The sequence below is a fragment of the Bubalus bubalis genome, chromosome 20 (assembly GCF_019923935.1).
Source record: "Bubalus bubalis isolate 160015118507 breed Murrah chromosome 20, NDDB_SH_1, whole genome shotgun sequence".
NCBI lineage: Eukaryota > Metazoa > Chordata > Mammalia > Artiodactyla > Bovidae > Bubalus > Bubalus bubalis.
The window spans coordinates 40,969,242-40,992,659 of record NC_059176.1 but is presented as its reverse complement, the minus strand read 5'-3'; the positions used below and the strand labels follow the sequence as shown (position 1 = coordinate 40,992,659).

At 39.7% G+C, this 23,418-nt stretch overlaps 1 long non-coding RNA gene across 14 annotated transcripts in view; it reads left to right on the top strand.

Moving 5' to 3' along the window:
• Positions 1–23,418, top strand: part of LOC123465196 — a 51,479-nt gene that overhangs the window by 20,383 nt on the left and 7,678 nt on the right. For 13 of the 14 annotated variants that reach the window (XR_006640329.1, XR_006640336.1, XR_006640335.1 and 10 more), the window contains one exon: positions 8,788–8,878. This is a non-coding gene — a long non-coding RNA (uncharacterized LOC123465196). Of the gene's footprint in view, positions 1–5,344; positions 5,460–8,787; positions 8,879–23,418 lie in introns of all 14 variants that reach the window. The other variant, XR_006640333.1, reaches the window with a different exon arrangement.

Here is a 23,418-nt window from a genome sequence, read left to right as displayed (position 1 = left end):
ATGATGTTATCTCCTAATTCATGTGTTCACAAACATCTTTTGCATTGAAAAGAGAAAGTGCCAGGATAATCAATATTGCTTTCATTATGCAAATAAAAGTTTTATAGAGATAAGGTTGTATGGAGATGAAATTAACTGTGACAGTTCAGGAGGAGTTTTACAGGAAAAGAAGATTAACATGTTAGGTCTTCAGTGGCTATCTTCACTGATGTGTATAATGTTGGACAAAATGAAATCCCTATGTGCCCAAGCTCAGTGGAGGAATGTTTATTGAGCCATAGAAATTTGAGTAGGGCATGTCTCTCTAGTTTATGACAGCCCATTTTCTTTTCTCAGTGTGAGGATAAATGGGTCTGTTCTTGTCTAAATTGGAAGTCATGTTAATTGTTCTTTTTGATTTTTTTATTATTTATTTTTTGTATACTTGTTAAGAAACTTGTATAGAAAAAAACGTGTTACCTGTTCTAAAGTAAGTTGCTATTATTCTTCAGGCCATAGTAGACTATAACATTTTATTTTTTTCAGATATTTATGTGTACGAGAAAAGGGATGATTTTATATAGAGGGAGACCAGATCAAACTTAATTTACTGGATTCTTCTACAGAGGCTAAGATGTGCAATCTTTTACTGCCCAAAAGTTCTATTTTCAAGCTTGATTTCCTTTTGAATGATTTTTGCAATGATAATACAGAAAAGTTATTTTGTGTATTCACTTTTTTCTTCTTTTACTCAAAGGAAACAGATGTCTAACAAAAATGAGTTAAAGCTGAGCTACAGTGCAAAAAATAGCACTTAGCACAGCAAAGGGAACATTGGAAACAGAAGGAAGAGGAGAGGAAAAAGGACGATGAGGAGTGGAAAATGAAGGAAGAGGAGTGGAGAAAGATGAGAGAGGAGAGGCAAAAGAAGAAAGAGGAGAGAGAAATGAAAGACATAAGTACTGGGTGCTGCAGTGTTGTAGGGGGAAAGGAAAACCACTCGATTCCGAGAGGCTGGTCAAATGGATAAAGAGAAGCCTGTAAAAGAATGCCTTTATGATACCTGAATAAAATGAGTGATGTCTAACATACTCAGAGTAGTAAGGGCATTGCCATCTGCTGTGTACTGGTCAGGTACCACATAAATTTTAGATAACCTTTGGTCTAGAGGTCCCCAACCCCAGGTTTACCCCAACCCCAGATTTCAACAGAACTCTGAAAATGGTCTGCGATATCTCTGTGTTTCACCATCTCAGATCCCTATGCTTGACTTGGGAATAGCAGTGTGCAGTCATGAGGTTTAAAGAAGTTAGTCTTATAAAACACTCAACAATACCTGGGATATAGTTGCTCCTTAATAAGTGTGAAGAATCTGCCTGCAGTGTGGGAGACATGAGCTCAATCCCTGGGTCAGGAAGATCCCCTGGAGGAGGAAATGGCAACCCACTCCAGTATTCTTGACTGGGAAATCCCACGGACTGGGGAGCCTGGCCAGCTACAGTAAATGGAGTCGAAAAGAGACATGTCTGAAGTGACTAATACTAGTAAGTGTTAGTGTCATGGGAAGGTTTTAGAAAAACGACTGGCCACAACATTTTAGGAGGAAAACAGAAAATGATGCAGTGGACTACCATGATTTCCTGAGTGTATATTTGTCAGAGTAAATAAGAAGTCTGGGTCTGCTGAAGGGAGAGCTCTATTTCTCTCCCTTAGTGAGAGTGGGGATAGTATAGCAGACCCTGCCATAGGAGACATGACATCTAGAAGAAATGTTAGTGATCTTCCTTTGAGGCCCCTCTTCATGCCAGCAAGGCAGCAGAGACCCAGAGTGGAAGTGGAGCTTTTCTGCCTGCAAGACCTGAAATCCAGGACTCTGCCTTTTTTTTTTTTTTTTTTTTTCTCATCTTTAGACAATTTAATAAGCACACTATAATGGAAAAGTCATTCTTTCTAAATCTTCTCTCAATTTCTCTCACAATTTCTAAAGAAATTATAAACTATATTCTTTTTCTGTTATATTCTAAAATCTTTTTTAAAATTTTTTACTGAAATATGGTTGTTTTATAATGTTGTGCCAATCTCTGCTGTACAGCAAAGTGACTAGCTATACACATATAGACATTCTTTTGTATATTCTTTTTCATTATGGTTTATCACAGGATTTGCATTATAGTTCCCTGTGCTATACATTAGGACCTTGTTTATCCATTTGGAATGTAGTCATTTGCATTTAGCAACCACAGGCTCCCAGTCCATCCCTCTCCCTCCCCTGTTCCTCCTAGCAATCACAGTCTGTTCTCTTATGAGTCTGTTTCTGCTTTGTAAATAGGTTCATTTGTGCCATATTTTAGATTCCACATTCAGTGATATCATGTTATTTGTCTTTCTGACTTATTTAGTATGATAATCTCTAAGACCCTACATGTTGGTGCAAATGGCATTATTTCATTTTTTTAATGATGGAGTAATATTCCATTGTACACAGATACCACATCTTCTCTATTCATTCATTTGTTGATGGACAGTTAGGTTGCTTCCATGTCTTGGCTACTGTGAATAGTGCTGCTATGACCATAGGGGTTCATGTATTTTTCTGGATTATAGTTTTATGTTGGGTGTATTCCCAGGAATGGGATTGCTGGATCATATAGTAATTCTACTTGAGTTTTCTGAGCAAACTGCATACTGTTTTTCATGGCAGCTGCATCAGCTTACATTCCCACCAGCAGTGTCAGAGTGGAATCCAGGACTCTTGGTTCTCAGTTCAGTGCCTTTCTGTCATAGCATGTTTTTTTCCCTTCTATCTCAATCCAAAAATAGTTTATTTTTTAATTCTCCAATTTGTTGTGACAGTGTAGAAATAGCCCACATCTTGTACAAAAACCAGATGCCACATGAGTAGTTTTCTAAGCAGGACCGTTTGTATAGTGTGATATGCTATGTGTACAGACAGCAGACCTGCTTCCCTCCTCAAGAGTTTTTCTTTAAAGGATGAAAGAATGTATTTTGAAGACTTACAAGCTAAGTGCTATTTCCACTATAAGGCTAAGAGACCAAGGTAAAAAGATGTTTTCTAACAAATTATTTTTTAGTAAAGTAAAACATAATTGCATTGCCCTCTATCCTCCTGGCATTCTCTTGGTACATTACGCTTTGACTGATGCCATGGTTCATTTGCCCTTGACAGTGAGCATAATGCTTTTCTTTGGAGATATTTGCTGTTGTCCATGCCATTTCCTTCCCTAGATCTTCCTGACCCATGGATCGAGTCCAAATCCCCTGCATTGCAGGGAGATTCTTTATCATCTGAGCCACCTGTGCCTTTCTGCATAGGACATACATGATAGAAAGTTACAGAAAGTTATAGATAATATGCCTTAAGTTTATTCAAAAGGAAAAGACTAGACAGATCTTTTTCTGTTCCCTGTATATGAACTTCATTAGAACTTCTCATGTTCATTACCACCAGCACCCTGCTGTCCTTGAAAGGATGAAGAAAGGTCAGATTTTGTTGTTGTTGTTGCTGGAATATAGAAATGGTTTTGTCATGAGCACCGGCACTGGGTTGCTGGTAGTTTAGATGGTGGTGTTGTAAAGGAGCTTTCTGAAGCGGGTATAGCTGGTGGGAATGTCCCAAAGAGTATATAAATCTTAGATTCAACAGCTATAGAATTACAATTTCCAAAGGCAGAACATTTATTCATTGAACACATTTCTTATTATTTGAGCATTGACTTCTAGATGTGAGGATCTAATGGTAAACAAAGTAAGCATGTATCTGCTCTCAGGGAAGCTGACAGTCCGGTTATGGCTTAACTCTTCACTGTCGCATGTGAACTCTTCACATGCTATTCCATATTGGCTTCCTTGGGTTTTTTTTTTCCCCCTTTTGTATTCAGTAGTGACAGTGGTGATTCCCTTTTCTGTCATCCCCCTGCCCCCTTTTCCTTCATTCCTTCTTTCAACTTTACGATAGGTGAATGTTGATATAGATCCTTACTCTGCGAGGTCCTCCTTCTTATTTTAGTTCTGTCTTTGCCTCTGTTGTATGCATAAACTTTGGAACTTTGTTAGTTCAAATGTTAAAATTGGGAAAGTGAACATTCATATCTTCCAAGATTAAACTGCCGTTTCAGAATTCTTATGGATTACATGAGAGAGCCTGCTTCTTCTACCTTATCAATCCGCATAAAGGGAGTTTCTCTGATGACAGGTAGTCTTAAATACCTGGGTGTATTCTAAGCCTGTGCTGAATAGTAACAGAGCCCAGCACTATGTGCAAAGATGTGTTTTGCTTGTGGTCAGGGTGTAGGTATACCATCTGAGAGTCAAAGTTGCGTGAACTCGTTCTGCTTTAGATGCCACCATGGAAATTATGCTTCACTGCTTGACAATGTACTTTGCACTCCCGAAAAAGATAATGGGTCTGTTAGGGAGTCCAGTTTGCCCCTGGGGAGGAAGGTGTGACTAGTAAGTGGATAATTGGCTTTTGACCACAACAGCCTCACTCCTGGAAACACACAAAGCCTTGTTGTGAGGTGGCTGCATGTCAAATAGAATGTTACGTGTTTCAGATGTGGGGCAAATGCTTTAAGTTGTAACTGTGTTATGAAAAAGAAAGAAACCTGAGTATTTAATTCCACTCCCCACCCCCCCAATTCCACTAGTAACCTTCTTTAACCTGTATTTTGACTTGTTTCTATCCTATAAAAAGACAAACCAAGCACAGGATGTTACTGTCAGAGGCTTACACACATGTGTTTTTAAGGCAGTGTATTCTTAGTGGGAAAGAATGTCTCTCTTCAAACTAACTTTCTGTTTTATATTTTTCTACATGCATAATTTTCTCGTTTGAATTAATATGTGTAATGAAAGCCTAAGAAAATTAGAGTTAAGTAACATTACTTACACAGTATTGTTCATGTGTCTTAATAAACATAATTTGGATTTGGCATAATCCCAAATGTGAGCCATCAATATTACAACACACACTCATCATGAACTAGTAATATGTCTTCCCAGAAGGGACATGGGATCTAAAAAATACCAGGCAGAATTTTTGTTTAAAATCCACATCCCAGTTAGAAAATTTTTATCTCGACGGTTTCTTCTGAAACTCAGCGAGGAAAACTCTGGTATCAGGGGTAGAGACAGGAAAAAGCCTTCAACCCAAAGAAAAGTACTGGATTAGTAATTACTAAATGGAGCAGTTACAATGTTTTTTATCCTTTCTACCCACGATTATATCTATTTAGGACTTTTGCCTGGTCTCTGCAGCCATGCATTTATCATTTTCAGTTTCATCCAGGAAAAGCATACTTTTAGCTCTGTTATGCACTTTTCTCTCTGGCATTTACTTTTGTAGGCTGATACACAGCAGACGAAAGAACAAGTTTAGGATGACTCTGACCTGGATTATAAACACTGAGAGACAGAGGCCCTGCTGCAAAGTATGGCAGTCTGTCTGGAGCTCCCTCTAGGTACTTCAGAATGCTTTGTGTTACTGTTTTCTCAGATTTGACTTGCGTGTGATGTACCATGGGCTTCCCTGATAGCCCAGCTAGTAAAGAATCTGCCTGCAATGCAGAAGACACTGGTTTGATTCCTGAGTTGGGAAGATCCGCTGGAGAAGGGGTGGGCTACCCTCTCCAGTATTCTTGGGCTTCCCTTGTGGCTCAGCTGGTAAAGAATCCACCTGCAATGTGGGAGACCTGGGTTCGATCCCTAAGTTGGGAAGATGCCCTGGAGAAGGGAAAGGCTACCCACTCCAGTATTCTGGCCTGGAGAATTCCATGGCCTGTACAGTCCATGGGCTCACAAAGAGTGATTGTACTATGTCCAGTGTTTACTGTTCTTTTACATCTTTTTTTGTTTTCATATTTTAAGAAATACTTTGGCTTATGGTCCAGGTATATTTGCTTTTGAAATTGAGGGGCAGAAGGAGATAGGAGGACAGATTGTAGAGTTGCTGGCAATTTGCTGTTTATTGGCTGATGCCCTGGTCAGCCTTCTCTATTGTGTTACTATTAGAGTATCTTATACTTGTTAAATGATTGATGTTGTTGTTCACTTGCCCAGTCTGGTCTGACTCTTTGCGACCCCATGGACTGCAGCATGCCAGGCTTCCCTGTCTTTCACCATCTCCCAGTTTGCCCAAGTTCACGTCCATTGCATTGGTGATGCCATCCAGCCATCTTATTTTCTGATTCTCTCTTCTCCTTCTGCCCTCAATCTTTCCCAGCATCAGGGACTTTTCCAATGAATTGGCTATTCACATCAGATGATGTAAATAAATGAGTTACCCCATGGTAAATTCAAGAAATCTTGAATAAAAATGTTGTTTTTCATTTCCATTGCTGAATCCCAACCTCTCTCTGCCAGTGTAAATACTGTGAATCTGGTTATGAATTTCATAACCACCACAGGCATAGAGTGATGAAAAATAGAATGCTCAGTAGGAAATTTGAAGGAAAACTTAAAATGCTGACAGATTAGCAGCTAATTAACATGTTTAAATTTCTTTGACTCTGCTATATATCTTGGCTTCATTGGCATCTTTACTGCAGCACCCTTCTTCTAACTCATTATCCATTTCCTCATTTTATCCAGAGTTTGGATATTGAGCTATTTGTTTTATTTATGTTGAAGGTAACTTGTTCATAATATGTTTCTTATGTCACTTAACCATATATCGCTCATGGATAAGCTATTTTTTTTTCTTTATCCATTTGCTTTTCATACATTTCAGAGTAATCCTAGGATGTCTGTAAAACTATATGATATCCAATATAGTAAAACAAAAGCTTTAAAAGTAATACATACAAATAAAAACAGTATCAGATTTCCTTTTATAAATGGTTCATCTTTTAATTCCATCATTGGCTTTTATATTAAAATAAATTTTCATTTATTTCCATAATTACTTAAATTAACAATAAAAATTATCCTGTCTACAATAAAATGGTGTTCATATCAATATAAATAAGAAAAAGCTATATATAATAATAATATAAATTATTTCTGAATATCATTCAATACATACACACAAAACTAAAACACCATGGAAAAGCATTTTAAACCTCAGTTTTTAGTAGGTAAAATCATATCTATAACAATGGTATCATAAACACCAATGAGATGTTGATTGTTTTGTTAGCTTCCTTGTGGTATGGAAGAGGTAAGCTGTGGGATATTTGAGTGATGGAGCTTCTTTGAGGAGCTGACAAGCCTTTTTATTACTTAGTTGCAAGTGATAACATATTAGACACTGTTCAATTATATTTTTGCTTCAAAATAGTCTTTGAAGTTCTGTTGCAATGTGAACACTGGTTAAACACAACAGTAGAATATCTTCTCCCCTAACCTGCATAATGGAGAAGGAAATGGCAACCCACTCCAGTGTTCTTGCCTGGAGAATCCCAGGGACAGGGGAGCCTGGTGGGCTGCCGTCTATGGGGTTGCACAGAGTCGGACACGACTGAAGTGACTTAGCATAGCATAACCTGCATAAAGCCAGCAATTAAGCCTTAAGAGTAAAACAAATGAAACATCCTTAAACCATGATCAAATTCTGAACTATCCCTGCATCTCTGCCAAAGGGCCTGGCTAGGGTGGACCCCATTTTCAATTTTTATCCATGTCTCTGACCTACCTTCTGACTTACTGCAGAGGGTAATCAGTGGATTAATTGTAGAACCACATGAAAATTCCTGGTATCTTAACAGATCCGCCATTGTGTTATAGGATTTAGACAGAATAGTTAAACCCTTTACCTTATGAAATAAAGGAAATTGCACATGATTGAAACCAAATGGGAATCTGCACTGTGTACTGAGGTTTCTTTCTGCCCATATGTCTTCTTTGGCATGTATGATACTGAAAAGCCATTTTCCTCTGGCCTGGAGCCGCCTTAGCTGTTTGGTGTAGCTTCTATGTGAAGGACATTTGGCTTGTATTTGAAGGATAGAGAAAAAAATGTATTTGCATTTTCTTTAGTGTTTTCCTTTTCTTACTCTTGTTGTCAGATTTCCAGCCTGCGCTGACCTTGATCTGTGAGCTTGTTTCTCCTGTCTGCAGAATGGCTGTTCACCTAGGTGCACACGGCGGTGCTTTCTAGAACTGCCAGCTGCGAAGGAACACAATTCCCAAGCACAGTAAACAGCACAAGGGGATGAAACTAAGTGTAGAATAAAGCAGCCTGGCATTTTGCTTTGTTTTGAAAGAGATTTTTAAATGACTGGGTTCAATATTTACCCTTGTCTCTGTCACTTAGTCTCTCAGCACATGCAGTTTATCCATGGATGATAGACTTCCCTCCAAATACAGACATAAAACAGATTAGCTGACTCTCCATGACTGTTCAAAATTGCTTATAATCACTTATTTCATAATCTTTTAAAATTTTATAGACACCTCGTCTTATGTTTTTTACTAGGTCACATCTAGACTAACAAAATAAAGTGGAGAATTAGAATTATCTGGATAGTTGATGCTAGAGATGGATTTGCCTTGAATTATCTGGGTAACTGCTTTGATTTGCCACTTTACTTTGTTAAGGTGGACATGGCCTTTGAATCTCTAAGTTAATTCTGTCTAAACTCATTTCAAATTTTAATTTCCAAAATATGAAAAATGCACTTGACTGTTTTCCTTTTCTTTCCTCTTTTTTTTTCAGTTATCTCAGTCTCTCCTGGCTACACAAGCACTTTAATTTGGGCATGGCTGTTTTGATTTGTCTCACACTGCTCTTTCCCCCAGTGTGGTCACTGAATTTTTTAACATGGGATTCCTGTTATTTTCATTATTTAGTCCAAATCCCTGCATCTGTATCCTCGAAATCAGTGATCACTCCCAGTGAAGCTGGAAGCCAGGACTCAGGAGACTTGGGACAATTAACATGGTAAGAACTGTCCCTTCCCAAAGGCCATGATGGGATAGTCAATAATACAGAATGCTCAAAAGGCCTGAAAAGCACACCATTCTGTTGTACATTGTTAACTGTGCATGCCTCTTCACCTGTCAGTCATTTATGGTTATATTTATGGTGGACTGCTGTTTTTGGTGGCATAGCATCAACTTTGAACCCTGGAAGTGATAAATTTATATATCATTCTCCCCTGAATGGGCTAATTAAACCCCATGTGTCTTGTTTGACAAACACAAACATACTTTTTAGCTTAGGTCTTAAAGAGAGCAGGGAAAGACCAAAGATGAATGGACTATATATTCAGTTCAGTTCAGTCGCTCAGTCTTGTCCGACTCTTTGCGACCCCATGAATCACAGCACGCCAGGCCTCCCTGTCTATCACCATCTCCTGGAGTTCACTCAAACTCACGTCCATCAAGTCAGTGATGCCATCCAGCCATCTGTCGTCCCTTCTTCTCCTGCCCCCAATCCCTCCCAGTATCAGAGTCTTTTCCAATGAGCCAACTCTTCGCATGAGGTGGCCAAAGTACTGGAGTTTCAGCTTCAGCATCAGTCCTTCCAAACAAGACTATATATTCAGCTGCTCATTATTCTACTTTGGTTTTGGTTTCCATGTGAATCTTTATTATGAGAACCCAAGATGTTCTAACCCTAAATTTAATTTTTCAAAAGTCTTAATTATTTGCTCAATGTGAAGTGAAATGAAAGTCGCTCAGTCATGTTTGACTCTTTGAGACCCCATAGACTGTACAGTCCATGGAATTCTCCAGGCCAGAATACTGGAGTGGGTAGCCTTTCCCTTATTCAGGGCATCTTCCCAACCCAGGGATAGAACCCAGGTCTCCCACATTGCAGGCGGATTCTTTACCAACTGAGCCATAAGGGAAGCCCAAGAATACTGGAGTGGGCAGCCTATCCCTTCTCCAGCGGATCTGCCCCATCCAGGAATTGAACCAGGGTCTCCTGCATTGCAGGCGGATTCTTTACCAACTGAGCTATCAGGGAAGCCTATTTGCTTAATAGAGTTGGCTAATTTGAAAACTCAGTCCCCAAAGTGTTTTTATTGTCATTACTAATTGTTATAATCATCAGGATTGACTGCTCTGTTTTTTGTCAATTGCCAGATTTTTTATTATCGTAGGTATATTCCAGGATTATGTAATTCATTTCTCAAAGCGGGAATAGACATTCTCTAATTTGACCACTGAGGGGACATCCAAAGTGTAAAAATGTGATAAGAGAAAGGAGAAGGCTCATAAATAGGTGTGGAGTCATGAAAGCTTCCTTAATCCAGGTGCCTTCAGCAGGATCCCACGTGCTGTGCCCATGGGCAAGAGGTAGAGGTGAGTGGGCAGTGGAGCCTCTGGCAGTAGATTAGCAAGCACTCCCTTGATAAAGTCAGATGTCTCCTCACCGCTCAGGCTGGTTGAGCTCAGGTGGGAACAGGGACCTAGTTTTTCCAAATCTTTTCATTTTTCATGAGAAGCTAAAAATTCAAGTATTTATGCTGCTGCTGCTGCTGAGTCGCTTCAGTCATGTCAGACTCTGTGTGACCCCATAGATGTTAGCCCACCAGGCTTCCCCATCCCTGGGATTCTCCAAGCAAGAACACTGGAGTGGGTTGCCATTTCCTTCTCCAGTGCATGGAAGTGAAAAGTGAAAGTGAAGTTGCTCAGTCGTGTCCAACTCTTCGCGACCCCATGCCCATGGACTGTAGCCTACCAGGCTCCTCTGCCCATGGGATTTTCCAGGCAAGAGTACTAGAGTGGGTTGCCATTGCCTTCTCTGAAGTATTTATGCAGTAGTCTCTTAAATGTTAAAGACTTGTTAGGAGGAGTAATGGGTTAGATTTGGCTCGAGTTGGCACTTTTTGGCTTCTCTCTTTGACTTTGAATTTTCAAAATATCTTAAAATATTTTCATAAAGTTTCAATGAAAGAAGCATCATCACAGCCCCACCATTCTAACAAATCTGTCTTTGGCTTGTCCATGTACCTTCCAACCTTTAGCTGCCCACATGCATTTCTTGCTACCGTATATGTTCTTGGAGAAGAAGTATACAATTCTGCATTTTTATCTTTTCACTTAACACATTATTGTAAGCATGATCTTCTGTCGTTTTCAGAAAAGTCTATGTGATTTGGGGAGATAAAAATATAGAAACGGGAGTAGTATTAGCTTGTACTACAGGGGTTTTTGCTTTCTGAAACCAGCATGTAAGACTGAGATGGTCTCATCAGTATCTGCCTGTTGGTGTATTTCAGACTTGAGTCTTTGGTTTTGACAGGGCCTTTTGAAACCTGTGGACACTGCTTTCAATTTGATAAAAGTGAATGTAGAGGCTCTCGTGGGCACCAGGCTGGTTTATATTAGTCGCCTTTGTGATTTGGGGTAGCACACGTTTTCTGTCTTTTTTTTTTTCTTGAACAGTTCAGAAGGTCATTGAGGGGGAAAAAGGCATAATAACACTGAGTGATGCTTAGTGTCAAAGGTGCCATTGGTACATTTAGTGCTATTACTGACTTCATAGTTGATGAGCCCGTTTGGAGACTTCTAGAGGAAGCTGACGGGTGCTACTAGCACTCTAGGGACAACAGCAGTGTTTCCTTCTGAGAGAACTTCATTTCTTTCCCCTTACGTGATATTTTTACTTAACCACCTTGGAAGAGGTGCTGTCTACTCCCATCCTACTCAGACTCCACAAACTCACTTCAGTTCTCTGTAGGAATGTTTTGGCAAGAGTAGGCAACTAGAAGTCACTGAGTATATATATCTTGCTAAGTGCAGATTTCATAAAAATGCGAGGCAATTGACATTGAGGAAATGATGATTTTTTAGAAAAATTGAGCACAAAGTTGGCTCAAGGAGAAGGCATTAAGAATAGCTTAGTAAATCTTGTCCCTGTTTTGAACTTAGGAACATTCCGTGCAAATTTATGTTTTTGTTTCCATAATATATATATGAGAGTTCAATTTCAGAAGAATGTTATATTTCAGTTTTTAAATTCCACTTGAAATGCCTTTTTCTGTAGAAGAAACATCTTTGAAAATAGTTACTATTAACTCTAACATTTCATAAAACATGAGACTGAGAGAAGAGCTTGGTAATTCCTAAGAATATAACTCTGTCATCATAAATGTGCATATTTGTGTAGAATTTGGACTTTTTGAAAAATGGAATATCTTTCAGACGATAACTCAGAACCAAATCAACACGTCTGGTTCTACCTAAAGGGTACACATAAATTCTGTCATTCATTTGCCAAAGTTTCAAACCAAAATTGCAGTTTCTTTTCAGAGCCAAAATTGCCAAACATTTCTCATATAAACCCTGGAAGTGGGGCATTTGGAAATTGTAATACTTAATATGCCCTTTTATTAAAAAAAAAAAGGTTAGTGCTTTAAAAATATCAAGTATAACAAAAATTTCTTTTATTGATTTTTAAGAGCAGTTAAGTAAATTTGCTAAATTGAGTGAATAGATAGTAGATATATTTAATAATTTTTCAATTATACCAGTATGATTTAATTTCTAAACTTGAGTGTCATAATTTGTGTTCCAATTTCTGCTTCTGTTGTTACAGCCTACTTCTCATCTATAGTTGACACTTGTGGTACTTTTCTCTTTCTTGTAATTAGTTTTGATAGAACCAGTTAATCATTTCTCATTGAAACATACTGAACAAAGAACATTTCTTGGGTTTCAAAAAAGTCTATTAATAAAAAAATTTGAAAGACTGGTCTTACATATAAATATCAACGAAAACATTCTAAACATACTATTTGCAACTGGAATCCAAAGCAATATTAAGAAGATAGAATGTTATGCTTAATTGGGACGGATTCAAAAATTCGAGGATATTTTTGTACAGGAAGATAAGTTACCTTAATTCAGCACATAAAAAAGTCAGAGAGGGAAAAGTAAACATTTGCAGTATATACTGAAATGATACTTTCAAAATATAAACATCTGGTCTCATATTTTTAAACTTAGTAAACTAAGAATAGAAATGTTTTTCTCAGAATGATAAAGAATATTAATTTCAAACCAGAAGCTTACATCTTTTATACATGAGAGTGAAGTGTTGGCACTTTATAGATCTTAAAGAAAAATTGCTTACATTTAGTTGAATACATGTCTCTCTCCTTCGGGAAATGACAGGTTCCTTAAGAGCAGGGAGTGACATTTGTAGTTCTGTCCTATAGTAGGTATTTGTTAAATGTTTGTTGAAAAAATCAAGTATCATCCTACTTTTTACAGATGAGGGCACTGAGGTACAGAGAGTAAGTAATTTTCTCAGGTTCACACAGGTTGTAGCTACAGTGCTAGGATTGAACCAGGGCAAGTTGATGCAACTTTCCCCAGTCGATACTTTAGCCCTGCATCATCTCTAACAAAGATTGCCATATGATACATGACCTACTCCATATGGCTATTGCTTTAAACAAATTAATATCTGTAAAGCACCAGGAAAGGAGTCTGGTATATATTGAGAATGTGTGAGTTTTAGCTGTTACTGTTTGATTCATCCCTACCCTTAATCCCCAACCTTCAGATACTCAACCAGAAATGAATCCATTTAAGTGATAACCATTCAGCCCACATTTATTTTTCTTATGCACAAGGATGCCACACTAGGGCTCTTCTCGTGTTTGACGAGATTCCTTAGGCTTCCCAGTGACAAAGCTAAAGCAGAGACTGCACTGGCCGGTAGAAACTAGGCGAGTAGTGACATCAGAAAGTTCACCAGGGCACAGCCTATGCATTGTCCCAAACCTGATACAAGAGGAAAACTTTCAAAGATAAAATATGTATTGATGTGATAACATATTGTGGAGTCTCTTATTACAATAACATCCATCCCATAATAGCCTTAACATAATAGTTAGAGGGAAGATGACTGATGTTTGTCTTTTGTGACAAGAGGACTGGGTGGAAGGAGAGTAATACAGTGATACAGTTTATTTCTATCTTCCTTTTGGACCATCTATGGCCTTAACACCATCCCTCAGTTCTACTTTCCGATCAGTCAGGGACACTCAAGCTCCCCTGCATTTTATTTGTAATAGTCTCTTACTATAGGAACAATATCAATTCATTTTATACAATTAGAAAATATAGACAAACAAAAATTAAAAAAATCATATTCCTACAATCAGAGAATATGCACTCACACTCTTAATAGCTTAGTGTATATTCTTTCACACAATATATATGTCATCATGTAAATGACAAATGATATCATACTGTACAAACTGTTGAACTTGCTTTTCTATTCAAGTATCTCTATTTTTCATTTCAGTGCATTTTCATCTTATCTAGTGTCTGTATCATCTATACATTTCCCCAGTTTTTCCCAACATAATCCTATTATATTTAAAATTAATTCCTGTTCTTTCTCTGGAGAGGTGGGGCCCCCCTAAAGGGAACTTTACAGAAGTATGCAGTGAGTGGATTGAGGGAGGGTCTTTCTGGCTTCCAACTTCACTAGGTACACTCTAGATCAGAGTTGGAACAGATGTCTGCTATTCTCTGCTCTTCAATTTGAACATTAGGCCTCCATACAGTCAATATTAAGCCTTATGTAGACACAATACTTTGGGTAAAATTCAGATATTTGATAAACTCTGCCTTTCCCTGATCTCCTAACTGTTTAGTGAACTATGAACTCAAGAATAAGGCAATTAGAATAATGTATCCATGATCAACTTGTATTGGCTGCACCTATTCATCACTTTTGTCTCGTGATTTGAGGAGAGGAAAATGTGCTCAGGGGCCACGTGGGCTTAATGCCCAACAGAAAGTCCTTAGGACCTGCAACTTCATCCACAGTTGGGACTCCATTGGATTCTCTGAAACTACATGTACCTCAGATTATTTTTATCTCTTTTTGGTGGAAACATTGCTATCTTTTAAGGTGCTCTGATGAATCAGAGGCTAAAGGGAAAACCTTAAGGAGGTTATAATAAAGATGAAAAGGTACGGTAATGCAAAACCTTGGGGGAAATTTAATAAGACTATTAAGATTTTGTATATATGGAATTGCTTGAATGATCTTTATGTAAAGAGCAGTTGACAGATGCTCCCAGCTAATTGGGCTTCAGGGAGACTGAAATCAGTGGATTCAAGGCTGATTAGAAGCCAGTCTCTTTGGAAATTAAAATAAAGTGTGTATTACTGGGTTTTATCTTTATGTAGCACATGGACTGATGAATTAAAAACTGTTGCTGTCCTGTCACTCTGTCTCAGGCAGAGAGCACTGTGGATACCCATAGGGTTACAGTAACAGTTGGAGCATCTGCTTTTAGCAAGGGGTTGCTGAACTTCTTCTAGAGAGACTGCTTGCTTGACCACAGGTCCTCTGTGGTCAAGATCTGGGGACATACACGCTTGCTGTCTGACAGGAAGTCTTATTTATTTATTTTTAAATTCAGCTCAGATGGACTTCCTGTATGGCTTAGTGTGGCCCATGTCTGAACTCCAGGTTAGGGTTTTGCTGTTGGCCAATGGAGGGAAGTTTCTCACACAGTAAATTAAGAAAAAGGCTTTTTAAAAAGTTTTTAACAGTAAATACTTCATTGTTCCAATTTTATTCCTGACATCAGAAAATCTTGATCATCATCACTGCCCATCCAAAGTAAGGAAATCCTTGAGGTTGGGAAGCAACATCAATGATTCTGAAAGATTGAATGATATGATGGATTTCTAAATGTCCTTATTATTCAGTGTATTACTTTTGGAAATGGCATTTAGAGAAAGTTTGGGGATGATACTCTTGGAGATGATCTGTTTGGCATGATGCTCTCATTGGCCCAAACCATTTTGTCCAATTAGTGACTAGTGATTTGTTCGATAGAGAAGACACAAGCAACAAGAATCCAGGAAAACTGTAGAACTGGGAGGAGCTCAGTACCCTACCCTCAGGGGGGTCTCTCCACCCTAAATAGAAAGAAGAAGAATGAAAATGGGCTCTGATGTGGTTGCTTCAGGGATCAATAAAAGTTGCTAAGCTCATTTGCAGAGAAGGTTACTGGACTTCTCTTTTATTTCTCAGCACAAGCTAGCAGTATGGTAGTCATCTTTCCTAGTTTAATGGAAAAATAATTGACGTATATCACTCCTTAATGTGCACAGCAATCGCTCTTCAATATGCACAGCACGATGGTTTGATTTACATATATTGTGAAATGATCTTCACAATAGGTTCAGCTAACATGCACTATCTCATGCGTGCTAAATCACTTCAGTCATGTCCTACTGTTGGTGACCCTGTGGACTGTAGCCCGCCAGGCTCCTCTCTCCATGGGATTTCCCACACAGTGCTGGAGCGGGTTATGATGCCCTCCTCCAGGGGATCTTCCTGACCCAGGGATCGAACCCACAGCTTTTATGTCTCCTGCATTAGCAGGCAGATTCTTGACCACAAGCACCATTGTCTCATATGGATGCAATAAAAAGAAAAGAAAAAACATTTTCTTCTTGCAGTGAGAACTCTTGGGCTTTACTTTCTTAGCACCTTTCCTGTATGTCATATAACAGTGTTAGCTTTCATCATCATGTTGTATAGCATAGCCCTAGTACCTAGTAGTAGAAATAGTACATATACTTCTGCTTTATTGACTATGCCAAAACCTTTGACTGTGTGGATCACAGCAAACTGTGGAAAATTCTGAAAGAGATGGGAATTCCAGACCACCTGACCTGCCTCCTGAGAAGTCTGTATGCAGGTCAAGAAGCAACAGTTAGAACCGGACATGGAACAACAGACTGGTTCCAAATTGGGAAAGGAGTATGTCAAGGCTGTATATTGTCACCCTGCTTATTTAACTTATATGCAAAGTATATCATGTGAAGTGCCAGCCTGGATGAAGCCCAAGCTGGAATCAAGATTGCCGGGAGAAATATCAATAACCTCAAGATTTGCAGGTGACACCACCCTTATGGCAGGAAGCAAAGAACTAAAGAGCCTCTTGATGAAAGTGAAAGAAAAAAGTGAAAAAGCTGGCCTAAAACTCAACATTCAGAAAACTAAGATCATGGCATCCAGTCCCATCACTTCATGGCAAATTGATGGGGAAACAGTAGAAACAGTGACAGACTTTATTTCCTTGGGCTCCCAAATCCCTGCAGATGGTGACTGCAGCCATGAAATTAAAAGATGCTTGCTCCTTGGAAGAAAAGCTAAGACAAACCTAGACAGCATATTAAAAAGCAGAGATTACTTTGCCAAAAAGGTCTGTCTAGTCAAAGCTATGGTTTTTCCAGTAGTCATGTATGGATGTGAGAGTTGGGCTATAAAGAAAGCTGAGCACCAAAGAATTGATGCTTTTGAACTGTGGTGTTGGAGAAGACTCTTGAGAGTCCCTTGGACTCCAAGGAGATCAAGCCAGTCAATCCTAAAGGAAATCAGTCCTGAATTTTCATTGGAAGGACTAATGCTGGTATGGATGTAAGAGTTGGATTATAAAGAAAGCTGAGTGCTGAAGAATTGATGCTTTTGAACTGTGGTGTTGGAGAAGACTCTTGAGAGTCCCTTGGACTGTAAGATCAAACCAGTAATCCTAAAGAAAATAAGTCCTGAATATTCATTGGAAGGACTGATGCTGAAGTTGAAACTCCAATACTTTGGCCACCTGATGTGAAGAATTGATTCCTGGGAAAAGACCCTGATGCTGGGAAAGATTGAAGGCAGGAGGAGAAGGGGACAACAGAGGATAAGATGCTTGTATGGCATCACTGACTCAATGGACATGAGTTTGAGTAAGCTCCTGGAGTTGGTGATGGACAGGGAAGCCAGGCGTGCTGCAGTCCATGGGGTCGAAAAGAGTCGGACACGACTGAGCAAATGAACTGAGTACCTGATTATCTTACAACTTGATTTTGTACCTTTTGACCACCTTCATCCAGTTTCGCCTACCCCCACCCTTTTCCTCTAGTAACCACAAGTCTGATCTCTTTTTCTATACATTTGTTTTTTTGCATTCTACATATCATTGAGATTATACAGTTTTGTCTTTTTCTGTCTGATTTATTTCACTTACCATAATGTCTTCACAGTCCATCCATGTTGTCACAAAGAGGAGGATGTCCTCATTTTTTGTGGTTGAATAATATATATTTGTGTGTGTACTACAATTTCTTTATCCATTCATGCATTGACATCAGCATATTCAACATAGGCTTTCTTCAATGCAGAAGCGAGTCTGAAAATTCTGGGACCATGTGATGGCGTCATGCCATCCAAGACTGAGTTCTTCACAAGTGGCTTGTAGAGGTGAAGAGAGTCGGGCAGACATGCCCTGATTTATTCTCTCATTTTTTTTTTAAAAATAAAGAAAGTAAAAGCTATTTCTTAGAGAACCAACTTGCTCTCACACTTCTCACCTATCTTCAGAAAAGGCAAATAGGGACTGTTTATTTGTTCAGTTGTTCATCACATTCATTCAATAAGTAGTGGAGAATTCATTGTACAGCACAATAAGGGCTAGACCTCCAAGGAGAGCAAAGATCAAGGAATTCTTCTAAATTTCCAGTAAATTGACATATTTAACTTGAAGCCATCTAAAGAAATGTTTCTGTGAAATTACAGCTCTCAAATATTTGTACTCAAAGAGGTGAGCAATAATGTAACACCCCACTCCAGTACTTTTGTCTGGAGAATCCCATGGACGGATGGTGGGCTGCAGTCCATGGGGTTGCTAGAGTCAGACGACTGAGTGACTTCACTTTCACTTTTCACTTTCATGCATTGGAGAAGGAAATGGCAACCCACTCCAGTGTTCTTGCCTGGAGAATCCCAGGGACGGGGCAGCCTGGGCTGCCGTCTATGGGGTCGCACAGAGTTGGACACGACTGAAGCGACTTAGCAGCAGCAGCAGCAGCATGGGAGAGGTGCTTTTGATTCACTACTACTGTACCTAGAGTTTTGACACATATTAGGTCCTTTGTAAATAGGGGAGGAGAAAAGGGGGGAGTGCAGTGTAGACTGTATGTGAAGGGAAATGGAGGAGGAAGAGGAAGGGTGTGGGGTATAGACTGTATTGAAGGGAAATGGAGGAGGAAGAGGAAGGGTGTGGGGTGTAGACTGTATTGAAGGGAAATGGAGGAGGAGGTGGTGGAGATGGAGGAGGGTTGTGGGGGTTGAATGCATGTGAAGGGAAATAGAGGAGGAGGAGGAGGTGGAGGTGGGTGTAGAAGCATGTGAAGGTGGCCATAGGAAAAGAGATCTGCATCTGGGTGGCAAGTATGGTCTTTTAGATAGCTGAGATTCCTGGCTCCTGTATCTGGTGGCTTCTATTGAGTTTACTTGGCAGCTTATTAGAAACACATACCTAAGGCACAGGTCTGAGTTGAGGTCTGGTCACAGCAATTTTATGATGCTTTCGGGGTTTGAGGACATGTTTGGGGGAACCATTGATCTGATAAAAAGGACAGAAGGTCTGAAGGAGGATTGTCACATACAGAAGGAAAGATGTACAAGATGAGGAAGGGTGAAATGGCTTTGATGTTACATACTGATATAGCCAAAAAGCATGTGAAAAGTTAAGACTTAGAGTTCAAGGATGTTGAGGACTGGAGTTATCTTTTGCAGAAGATATGTGGACATCTTTGGGATCACCTACAGTTAGAGTATAGAGGTGAGAGGAGAAGAAATAACTCTGGTTGGGGGAGTGTCTGTCTTTATGGGGATGGAAAGAATAAGGAGCCTTCCAAAATTATAGCGAGAGGCAGAAACCACACAGAGTTTTAGGGTCAGGAACACTGAGAGAAATACCATGCTATGAAGGAGCCAGTGGTCACCACAATCATAGAGATCAAGTGTGAGAAACAGGAACAGACCTTGGGATTTGGTGACTTGGTCATCATTTTCACCATCATCATTTCTGTTATTACTGCTTGTGCTATTTTATTAATATTTCCCTAGGCTGAGTTCCTAGAAGTGAAGGGAGTTCTAGAGTAAATGTTGTGTTTGATTCTTGCGCCATGTTGGCATACTGCTTTCCCAAAGAACTTAGTCATTTAAAAATGCCACCAGCAGTGGATGAGAGTACCTCAGCCACATTGAGCACCAGCATTACAAATGACAGTTCTTAATTACTGCCTTCCAAGTATTTATCACACATCTCTTTCTTATAACCAAAACCAAAAAAAAAAAAAAAAAGTTAAGAGCAAAGATGCTCTTTAAAGGAAGAATATTAAGGCGGCCTACTCTGGAGTCTAAAAATGATGGGAAGAAGAGTGGAAACCACCACTGTGCTGCTGAACAAGAAATTAACCGCTCCTCTGAGAGCAAGGTTACACAACACAGACATCATGTCTCTTACTCCAGGTTATACTTTCAACAGAGGGCCAAGGCTTGTTTTGCTTTGTTTGTTTGGTTTGACTTTTCACTTCCCTTTATCTAATCAAGTGAAGCTGAGCAAATAAACTTGAGCCAATGAGAATTTTATAGGAGACTGGATAGTGATGATTAGTAAAAGATTTTAAAAAACTTCTGTTCGTCTCTCAATAGGTCACTGCTAGTTTGAAGAATTTTGATGTTTTGCCTATTCTTTTTCTTTAAAAGAAATATTGAAAAGCAGATGGTTCCCTAAATTACAAACTGTTACATGGTAGGCCTTTTTAGATAAGATGCCAGAGGCTGTATTGTTTGGCGTATTTAGGGTCAAATAAGTGAGTGATCCAGAAAAGGCGATGGCACCCCACTCCAGTACTCTTGCCTGGAAAATCCCATGGACAGAGGAGGCCGGTAGGCTGCAGTCCATGGGGTCGCTCAGAGTCAGACAGGACTGAGCGACTTCACTTTCACTTTTCACCTTCATGCATTGGAGAAGGAAATGGCAACCCACTCCAGTATTCTTGCCTGGAGAATCCCAGGGACAGGGGAGCCTGGTGGGCTGCCGTCTATGGGGTCACACAGAGTCGGACACGACTAAAGCGACTTAGCAGCAGCAGCAAGTGAGTGATCATTTTCCATGGTGCGGTGAGCTTCTCTACCTAGAGTTTTGAAACTAAGTTGAGAAATGTGACCTTAAACAGTGTGTCCAGAACTGCCAATCCATTCATGGGAGCATGGAGCCATGGTAATGTCAGATTAGCTAAGGAGTTACTGAGTTATTCAGGATCTGTGCAAAGAGCAGCTTCTGTATAAAAGAGCTCTTGTAGAAGTATTTTAGGGAAGTTGAAAGCCTCTATTCCAGTGTTGTGTAAAGGGATAGCACTTGGATCCGCCAAGATATGCAGACCCTAAGGCTGGCCCAGGAGAGACCCAGAAGTGGGGACATAGTTGGAGAACATACCTAAGGGGAAGGTCTTTGCCATGGAAGGGCCACACCTTCTGGCCACACTTTCTGGACTAGCTAGGGCTGGGAACAATTGTGCAGTACTCAGATCACTTCAAGCTAAGTTTTGAAAACTGAGAAGGTTCACAGTAACAATACTTTTAATTAAAGGAAGACCAGGTCATCTGTCCCAGGCAACCAAAACCTACCCAAGGGCCCATACAAATGATGAGGAGTGAGTCATGTTTTACTGTCAGAGATAATCTTCCAATCTACTATTTTAGAGAATCAGTTTAGAGCACTCATAAGTCTGCATTCCCTTGATTTTTTTTGAAATAAGTATAAGCTTTATGATAATCAGTGAGAAAGATAAAAAGTAGAGCCACTACTCTGTGCCAGGCACTGAATTAAATACTTTATGAATATTAGCTTCATTTAATCTTCACAACCATTCAGTGATATGTACCCATTTTGCAAATGAGAAACATGAGGGGTTTGTCTCTTGTCCAAAGCTTTTACATACCATGTGACTGCTAAGGGACAATGCAGGGATTTGAACCCAGTTTCTCTGAGCATGTGGCTTAACCAGTATGCTGTGCTGCTTCACTAGCTGGTTTCAATTTTCCATGGTGGATTACCAGATGAAACTGGCTGGTCACCCAGCAAGACAGGCCAACAGCTTATGCTTGCATGTTATGAGCCAGAGGCGTGGAATCCCTGGCTGCAAGAGTAGGTTTCTCTTCACTGGACTTTGGAGAGCTTTGGGTCTCACTGATGCCCTTGGATGTCTAAACTCCAGGGTGATCTCTCCATGCCATATGTGAGCCCAGTTTGAAGGGATGAGGGAGCATCACCACCCCATGCTTCCTTTCCGTCTCTTTGCCTGAGATAAAGATCAGCCTCTTGGGGCCTCAGAAAGATGCTCTGGGCTATTAGATAGCAGGAGAGACTTTGCCTCAAGCAGTCCTGGGGTGTCTGCAGATGCTTCAAGAAAGACCCATTTCAGGAAGATAAGCTTACTTCTCTGATCCAGGGAGAATTTAAAATAATACTGAATTTCTTCCTCTGAAACCTTGAGCCTTTTGCCTCGTTGGTGATTTTGTTTCTAGTACCTTTCGTGTGTTTTCCCCTAATGCTGTGTGAGAAGGTTGCGAGGGAGTTCTGGGTCCCCAGCCTGACCCTCCTGTATGTTCTGTGGTCCAGACATCTGAGTGAGGGAGGGCACATGGCCCAGGCCTGTGTGGAGCGTAGTGGGGCTGCAGAGACAACCCGGTGGGCTTGTTCTCTAAACCAGCCTTTGTTTGTTTTTCTTCAACCCTGTGCTCATCTCAGGTTTCACCTCAGTTATTTTAATGATTCATAGAAAAGAAGAAATTTTTGTTTTCCTAGAACGCTTGGGAAAGTATACATGAAAATCCCTAGCTGTGGTATGTATTTTCATTTGTTTTATTATTACTGTGTACTGGAAAAAATATAATGTCTGTGTCATTACTAGTAATAACTTTTTTTATTAAATGTTTTTATTTTTTAATTTATTTTTTAATATAAATTTATTTATTTTAATTGGAGGCTAGTTACTTTACAATATTGTATTGGTTTTGCCATACATCAACATGAATCTGCCACAGGTGTACTCGTGTTCCCCGTCCTGAACCCCCCCTCCCACCTCCCTCTCCATACCATCCCTCTGGGTCATCCCAGTGCACCAGCCCCAAGCTTCCTGTATCATGCATCGAACCTGGACTGGCGATTCGTTTCACATATGACATTATACATGTTTCAATGCCATTCTCTCAAATCATCCCACCCTCTCCCTCTCCCACAGAGTCCATAAGACTGTTCTGTACATCTGTGTCTCTTTTGCTGTCTCGCATACAAGGTTATCGTTACCATCTTTCTAAATTCCATATATATGCGTTAGTATACTGTATTGGTATTTTTATTTCTGGCTTACTTCACTCTGTATAATAGGCTCCAGTTTCATCCACCTCATTAGAACTGAATCAAATGTATTCTTTTTAATGGCTGAGTAATACTCTATTGTGTATATGTACCACAGCTTTCTTATCCATTCAGCTGCTGATGGGCATCTAGGTTGCTTTCCTGTCCTGGCTATTGTAAACAGTGCTGTGATGAACATTGGGGTACACGTGTCTCTTTCAATTCTGGTTTCCTCAGGGTGTATGCCCAGCAGTGGGATTGCTGGGTCATAAGGCAGTTCTATTTCCAGTTT